This window comes from Vicugna pacos, chromosome 21, assembly GCF_048564905.1.
Source record: "Vicugna pacos chromosome 21, VicPac4, whole genome shotgun sequence".
In the NCBI taxonomy this organism is placed as follows: domain Eukaryota; kingdom Metazoa; phylum Chordata; class Mammalia; order Artiodactyla; family Camelidae; genus Vicugna; species Vicugna pacos.
The window spans coordinates 5,488,898-5,497,292 of record NC_133007.1 but is presented as its reverse complement, the minus strand read 5'-3'; the positions used below and the strand labels follow the sequence as shown (position 1 = coordinate 5,497,292).

At 49.1% G+C, this 8,395-nt stretch overlaps 1 long non-coding RNA gene across 2 annotated transcripts; it reads left to right on the top strand.

The window, feature by feature from the left end:
- The first annotated feature begins 4,349 nt into the window (after positions 1 to 4,349).
- On the top strand, positions 4,350 to 8,395 carry LOC140688014 (uncharacterized). 2 transcript variants are annotated; one of them, XR_012062668.1, is made up of 4 exons: positions 4,350 to 4,568; positions 4,776 to 4,953; positions 7,604 to 7,655; positions 7,766 to 8,395. It is a non-coding gene; the product is annotated as an uncharacterized lncRNA (long non-coding RNA). The 2 variants fall into 2 exon arrangements; XR_012062667.1 differs by having other exon boundaries at positions 7,604 to 8,395.

The window sequence follows — 8,395 nt, the reverse complement described above, 5'->3', positions numbered from 1 at the left end:
TTCCTCTCTTCAAGCAAATAACTGACTTTGTATCTTCTTTTGTGTGGAAAGTGTTGTATACAGCAGGAAAACAGAAGTAGACTGCAGATGGTCCTGGCTTCCTTGGAAGACTTCCCCAGACCCTAAACCCTGAGAAGGGCTCAGGATTGCAGGAAAGTAGGAGGAGGAGTCGTGGGGAAGTAGTGGGGAGGGTGGAGCTAACACTTCCCACCGGGCTCTCAGACAGTCCTCCTGCTCCAGCACCCCTCACCCAACCCACCCCTGCTGAGTCCTCTAACACCAGAGCCTTTCTGGAATCCTGTAGGCAAATGAACTTTCCCCTTGTCAATCAACCAGCATTCCTACTTCACCCCCATCCCTCTGGGCTCAGACTTGGCTTCTGTCCTCTCTGGTAAATTGCATGTCATTCCTCCCTCTGCTCCCCGTCTCCAGGTTTTATTGTAGGTTACAGATGTTACCTAGCTTCATTGAGCTACAGTGAGGTTTTCCTGTTGTTGTTTTTGTTTCACTTTGTTTTTACTGCACGTATTTTTTAAATTTACATATATGCACTGTTCATTATTTCTAAGAATGTTTAGAGCTTTAGCTTTTTAAACTTACATAGTTATCAAAGGAATAAAGCCAATCACAAAATAAGAATTAATTCAGAAAGATATACACACTTCGCTATTAACAGCAACGTTATTTATAATTGCCGAATTATGGAAGCATCCTAAGTGCACACTGATAGATGAATGGATAAAGAAGACGCAGCGTATGTATGTAATGGGATACAACTCACCCATAAGTACGGTGGGTTGTTTTTTTTCCCCACTGTTTGTTCTCCTAGTCGTGAGTTGGTTTTGACGCAGGAGGGTGCCACAAGGTCTCCACTCTGCCTTATTGAAATTGGAGGCTAGTGATTTCTCTGCCTCACATTTTGTTTTACTGAGATCTAATTTACATACAGTAAAATATACAAATCTTAACGGTTTTAGTTCAAGGAGTGTTGACACAGGCACTCACCCACGTTGCCCACCTCGCTGTTACGAGCTAGCACATTCTCCTCACTCCAGATCATTCCCTCGTGGCCCCTCCCAGTTCCCTGCTACCATCCCACTCCACTCCATCCCCAACCAGGCTCTTACGCTTTTTTTTTAATTTATTTTTAACCATAGACGAGTTTGCCTGTTGCAGAATTTCGCATGAACAGAATCATGCAGAACGCAGTGCTGCGTGTGTGCCTTCTTCAGCTCAGCTTGGCTTTGAGATTTTCCCAGGTTGCCACGTTTTTCCATAGCGCGTTTCTTTTGACCCGCCGAGTGGGACGTTCTCGGACTACAGCACAATTTGCTTATCTATTGTCTGCTTATTTAGGGTGTTTGGAGTGTTTGCCTGTGGTGAGCACAGCTGTTATGAACACTCGTGTGCATGTCTTTCTTGTGAGCAGACGTTTTCAGATATGAAAACTCCATGAGCGGGGTTGCTCAGCCATAGGGTTGACACATATTTAACTTTATAAGAAACTGCCAAACTGCTTTCCGAAGTGCTTTGTGCCAATTTGCACTCACACCCGGACCATGTGAGAATTCCGGTTGCTCCCCATCCTCGCCAACCCTTGTGTGGTGAGGACTTTCATCTGACCTACCTGGTGGGTGTACAGTGGACCTTCACTGTGGGTTTTGGCGTAATCTTTCCAAGCGTGCCCTAGTCCCTGCGGGAGCCACTTAGAGCTTGGAACAGGAATCCCTTTTTGGTCATTTGCAATTCACAGGTGCGGCTCTTTGGAGCCAGAGGAAATCCGTTTGGTGCTATATGGGCAGTAACGTGGGTTTGCCTGTTTGCAGAGCATGGTGAACTGCCGCCCGTGGGAGATGGCTCCCTAGCAAACAGAAACACTAGCATGTCATTTTTGAACTTAGAAGAGCAGCCTCAGAGACCACTAGTGGAGGATTACAAAACCATGGGCCTCTATCTGTGGATAATCGAGCTGTATCTTCATGGCTTTTGTGCTGTCGATAAACGTAAGTTGGAGGCAGAGAAGGGATATGAGAAAAAGTTTTATGGCAAAAATAAGAAAAATCACTTGAGGAGTCCATGGAACTCTCTCAGACACAAAGCCATTTCAAGCGGTGGCACTATTATTTAAATGCAAACTGTTAGCAAACTATTTGATTTCCACTCCCCTAATTGATGGTGGCTGGTTTTTTAGTTTGGTTTATTGGCCATTAAGATACACTCATTGGTGAAGTGTCTGTGTAAGTCTTTTGACCCATTTTTCACGTCGTTTTTTGGGGTTTTTTTGTTGCGTTGTAGGAGTTCTTCATGTATTCTGGATACAAATTTACTGTCAGATACATGTGTTGTAAATGTGGTCTCTCACTCTGGCATTCTTATTTATTTTAGGTATTCTTTTTTTTGAGGGTGGGGGTAATAATTCTGTTTATTTATTTATTTTAATGGAGGTACTGGGGATTGAACTCAGGACTCATGCTTGCTAAGCACACTCTACCACTGAGCTCTCCCCTCCCCCTCCTATTTATTTTAACAATGTCATTTTACAAACGGAAGTTTCACATTTTAATATAGTCAAATGTATCATTTTTTTCCTTTCATGCTTAGGGTTTTTTGGGTCTTGAGAAATCTTTGCCTATCTCCCAGCCATGAAACTATTCTGCAGTTTCCTTCTAGAAGCCTTATATAAATTATTGCCTTTTGGCAAATACTGGCCTCAAACTGGCCTCTGAGAAACCCTAAGAAGGGTCTTGAGGGGATGCGGTGAGAACCAGCCAGCATGACCCCTGACTTCTGCCTCCATCACCCCCTCCTTCCTCTGTCTCCACCTCCATCAAAGCAGCCCAACCCATTTTCATTTTATGGACTGAGAATTTTTTAACTAAAATTTCATTTAACAAGAAGATTTCTACTTTGTTTTTTTAAGCTACTCTTGAACTGTAAGTTCCTTGGATACAGGAGCCCCCGCATGTGTTATTCTTCATGTCCTCAGCCACGCACAGTGCCTGGGCATGCTGAAAACACATGATTTAAAGAAATGTTTAATTGAAATAAACGGAACCAAATTTGAACCGGGAAGAGGGGCTCTATCCACTTTAGCCAAATCTTACATAAGATGTATTCCTAGGCTTCAAATCTGGGTCAGGCTCCTAGCAAGGGAGAAAGGCTCCCAGGGGGAGTGAGATCAGAGGCCGCTGCCGGCAGCGGGCTCCAGCAGCTATAGCAAGGAGAGCATCGCCTTACACTTATGTAACCTTTTACTATTTATAAAGCACTTTCATATACCTTATCTCCCAAAAAAGCCCGCTCCTAAATGTAAAAACGCCTGTCCCCACTCACAAAGACAAGCAAACACCCCAGAGCTTCAAATCTATGGGAGGGTGTGGGGAGTGAGGAGACTGGCCACATTTCCAACTAGGACAAAATTCTGCCCTTTGGAACACAGAGAAGGGCACCCAGTGAGTCCTTTTAAAACCTACCCTCCTCCCAATTTCCTACCGATGCTCAGAATCTCACCAAGCTCTACCCCTTCAGGCTAAGTCTTTTATCCCAGTTAAATGCAGACTCTGCTAGGATGACAGGCGACGTTAGTCACCCTCCCTTCTCCACCTGATGTGGCAGGATGGGCAGTGTGCAAAGTCAGAACTGCTAAGAGAGACTTCCAACTGGGAAGCCAGGGGCCCCCAAGTCTCACAGCTGTGCTCTGGTCAGAATCCGCAGACACCACCCCCGCCTCTGAGGCAGACAGGCAAGTGTGACCTACGGTACAGGATGCCCTCACTTCCTGTCTGCAGCAGCCACCTCCACCCCGACGCCTGCTCTCTGCCCCCACATTTTCACTCTTTATCTCTGGGTAACCCCATCTAATCTAAGAAATTGTCCCAAGTCTAGAAGAGGAAGATTTGGAGACAAATTGTTAGATACTACTGTAATGATTTTTTTTAAGTACATGAAAACCTTTGCGCCATGCTGGCACATAATGGGTGTTCAAAATAGCTCTGTTTTGAAAGTGAGTTTCAGAGTTTGCCCTTGGCTTCCGGTCTGTTTCACAGACCTAGAGCTAATCATGCGCTGGGCTGGGCTCAGTCATTTGTTTGAGGGAAAAGGAGGTAACTGTCTCAGGCCAAGCCTCATGGTTTTTAAAAGGCCCATGGGTTATAAAATGACTGGTACCCTCAAACCTTCCTCCTGACGTCAGTCACCATTAGGACTCTCCAGAATCAATTTCTGGCAACTTATTTTCTGTCCCAGGACTGCTCTGGTTGTCTCCTTCCCTTGGTTCAATCGGACACAAAAGTTAAGAAAAGAGCCACCAGTATATGTGATCTGTTGATCTTTTCCAGGTAATCCAATGCCAATGGATGGAGCTTGGGAAGTAAGGTTGGGAGTCAAGGAACTCTTTCCAACCCCAAATGTCACCCAGCTATCCCATCAATTTATCAGCATTGAGACTTGAAATGATACTGTCTTGTCAAATCTGGATTCAGCCATTTTCATTCTAGCTGAAGTGAGTGTCCCAGTCCTGCAGCAGGAAACTGCGGCTCTGGAGAGCATACGGGATTCAGACTCAGGAAGTAAGTTTTGAATGTCTGCTATTTCTCTGTGTGTGTGTGTGTGTGTGTGTCATTTACATTCCAGTTTGCATCTTACGGATGCGTGCAGCAGGGCTCAGTGGTGCTGAGTAACTCGCCCACCTGCAGCCGGTGTGTGGGAGGGTAGGACCCTAACCTAGGCTTTTTAGCTGCATGTCCAAGCCCAGAGTTCTTTCCTTTCGCCCACAGGTGCCATTCCAGGGGCAACGCCTGGCCCCTCCTCCTGCATCCTCCTAGAATATTGCAGATCACATCAGCCCTCTCCTCCCCAAACACCAACCTCCTGGCCGCTCGTCCGTGTCGCTTACAGGAGCCGCCCAGCTCAGGAGCTGCGTCTTCTTGGTTTCACCCACTGACAGAATGCAGGGTATGTAGGAAAGCAGCCATTCATGGGGGACACTTAGTCTCAGAGCCTTTTCATACATACTGTCCCCGTGACCTGTGACATAGGAGAGACAAGCTTCATTTGCTCCTGGGAGGGAGAGGAGAGTGGGCGGGAGGGAGGAAGGAAGCAGAAGAACATTAGCCAGTGATTTAGGATCCAGCCCTGAAGGGTCAAAGCCCCGAGAATCCTGATTTACAAGGGGCAAGATAAGAGCTCTGGTTGGCTGGGAGAATAGAGAGGTTAACTTTATTTCTTGAATACCTACTGGATGCCAGGTCGTGCATACTGGTAGGCTGCTACAAATATTATCTCATTTAATGTAATCTTGCAATCACATTTTTAAATGGACCTCAGTGTGCAAAATCGAGTTAATCTTTACAATCCTTGATTCACTTCATACTATCGTTACTGGTCCATGCTTGGGCCCTGCTTATTCATTTGCTGTTTCAATCACTTACTTTAGTGATCTGATGAACACCCTTGAACCTAATCCAACTCAGAAATTAGGTGCTAACTTACATCTACTCACAGGTCCCTTCTCTATCCTCCCCGACCTCCTCTTCCCCAAGCCAACTCCAACTCCTATTATGCCCTTGCTCATTTTTAGTTGTATTTCATAAACATGGAAATCTCAAAATAGATTGTTTATTGTGGCTATATTTGAATTTCAATAAAAGGACTTGCTTTTTTAGCTCAGCATGGTTTTGCTAAGATTCAGCCATAGGGTTACTAAATTATCACTGCAGGCCACTCATTTTCACAGTTAGGTGGTATTCCAGTGTGCCAATGCGCCACAATTTATTCACTCCTCTTTCAAAGGCCTTGTGTGTGGTGTCCAGACTTCTGCTACTACAAACAGCGCTGCTAAGAACACTCTTTTACATGTCCACCGGTGTCCTTGTATGTGACTGTTTCTGAGGTTTATGTGTCTAGGGGTGGAAATGCTGGGCCCACTTCACAGATCAGGAAACTGAGGCTTAGAGAGGTTAAGGAGACTGTTCAAGATCACATAACTAGTAAATAACCAGATTGAGGATTGGACTCCAGGACTGCTGTGAAGAACCGAAGATGAGGGAAAAATGGAGGAGGGGGTAGTCAGGAGTATTTAGAGAAATGAGGAAACTAATTTTATAATTTTATCTTGAGATGAGAACTTCTATTTACTGAGTGTGCTCAGCACTTTACACACCTGTCCTCATGGGCCCCTGGCCTGTGCTGGGCTAGGGAAACTCAGAATTGGGGGGAAACTCTGGCTCTGGTTCTAGACAAAGAGTTACTAGGGCCCTTTAATGCCCAGGGCTGACCGCTTTGTTACAGACAGGGCAAACCTCCCCAGGCATCCGGGGCAGCCTGTTTCCAGGGCATCCGTGTGGCCAAGGTGCTCCCAGACTCTGCCCACCCACCCCGGCCTTCCGCCACCCACGGCGCACGCACAGTGCTGGAGCTTCCTCTGTGGTTGCCGCTCTGTGACATCCATCCCCTCCCGCTCCGGCCCTGTCTGCCCCCCTCCCCCACCCCATGCTCACACTCTGCAGGATGGGGCCACCCACAGAGCCATTTAATCATCCCCAGAGCAAGGCCACACCACAGGCGCGGGCAACAGGAAGGGAAAACAAGACGTGCAGCTGCACTGTGACGTCAGTGACGGGGCAGATGGGCATTCAAATAAAACTTAGAATTACTGGGCGAATGTGCCCTCAGCAGACCAGCTGTTCCCTAGCCCCAGGCTTAGAGGATTCACAGCTCTGTGTGTATTTAAGTAATGGCAGGGCCTATAAAACCCCTCCTCAGATGGCCCCCAGGCGCAGATCCTGTTCCTCTGGACCAAGGCATCACTCTTTCCCAAGGCCACAGACTTGCCCTCACTCAGGTCTTAGCCTTCTAATGGAATTTGCTGAAGGCGATTAAAGGAAAGAGTTGGGGGGGGTCCCAACTGGGAAAACTCTCTAATATTGAAGCCCCTCAGAGAGAGGGTCGGGTATAGCATCTCCAGTGAGAAGGACAGCCAGTGCGACCTTGGGTCCCCGATGAGCCCACGGGTCCCCGAGGAGCACGCGGGTCCCTGAGGAGCACGCGGGTGTTCAGCATGTACCACCGAAGGGCACTGGGCGGCAGGGACTGCCTGCCAGGAGGTCTGCGACTTGGCGGCTGCCCTTGGAAGGCTTATATTCTGGATAAAAAGAGAGACAATGAACAAGAAGTGAAAAGTGAAATAGACAACCCAGCTCTCTCCTGGGAGAAGCCTAGAGAAGTTTTGTCTTTAGGAAGGCAGAGCACAGACACAGGAGGAGGTGGACGGCCAGGGCTCAGGGCGCAGGGGTGGAGTCTGCAGTCCCCTCCCGCCACTCACCTGCGGATCTGGCTGCGGACCCCCCCCACCCCCGCCAGGGCAGGGTAATGCTGATGCCCGCGTCGTAGGGCTGCCGGCAGGGTTGAGTGGGGCTTGTCAGGCAGGTAGTCTGTGCTCCGTAAGGAGTGGTGATTATTCCCACATCAGGAACTGAGTAACCGCCTCAAGGTCTCTGCTAAAACCCCGTGATTGCAGACGTGTTACTTCCTCACCTCTGGTCTGTTTCTGTCCTCTCTTTCTTGATCGGTGGTGACTACGTACACATGGCATCTTCTTCCATAGCTTCAGAAAGTGTGTCTCTGTTCCTCTACTCCCACCAACCGCCCCCCAATAGGTAAGCACAGACACCCCAAAGGTGGTTGGCTGGCTCTGCCCTGGGGTCTGCATGTGTTCCAGCGGAAGGGCAGGGGCAGGAGGCTGACGCCCCCGAATCTCTCTGCCCAGAGGACTGACAGCCTGTCTGGCTCGGAGACAGACACGTCCTCTGGGACAGGGAAGGACGAGCAGGGCCAGGTGCTGCTGAGACAGAAAGGCCGCCAGACGGGACATCTGCCAGCACGCTGAGGGGGCCGTGCATGGGACCTTAGGTGGGGCCGGGAGGGAACGTGACGGGTGTCTGGGTCCCCGCACCCCGCCCATGGCTCACCTCCCAGAGCTAATGGCCCAGGCAGGTGGCGCTGAACGCATCCTTTATTCTAGAGATCGGCCTCCTTCACTCCTGCTCAAAAGAGGGCTTAACCCAGGCTGGGAGCAGGTGGCTGACAGCTGCTCCCTCGACAGAGCAAGATTGTCTCCGAGGCTGAGCCCAGATGCCGCCCTCTGCGTGAGAATGCTGCCTCCCGGCAAGTCCCTGCAGTGCTGCCGGCCAAGGGCCACTTGCCAGGGGGAGGGGCGAGGGCCCACGCCTCCCCAGCCGCCCACGAGCACTAGTTGCCCTCTTCTCTTGCAAGGTCCCTTTGTGCCATGTCTGAGTCGGGAAGGAAAGCCTGTTTGCCCTCTGGCCCAGGTCCAGTCTTTCTCCAGGCAGGGCCACAGTGAGGGACAGTATTACTTCTGGGTGACTGCCCCATACTC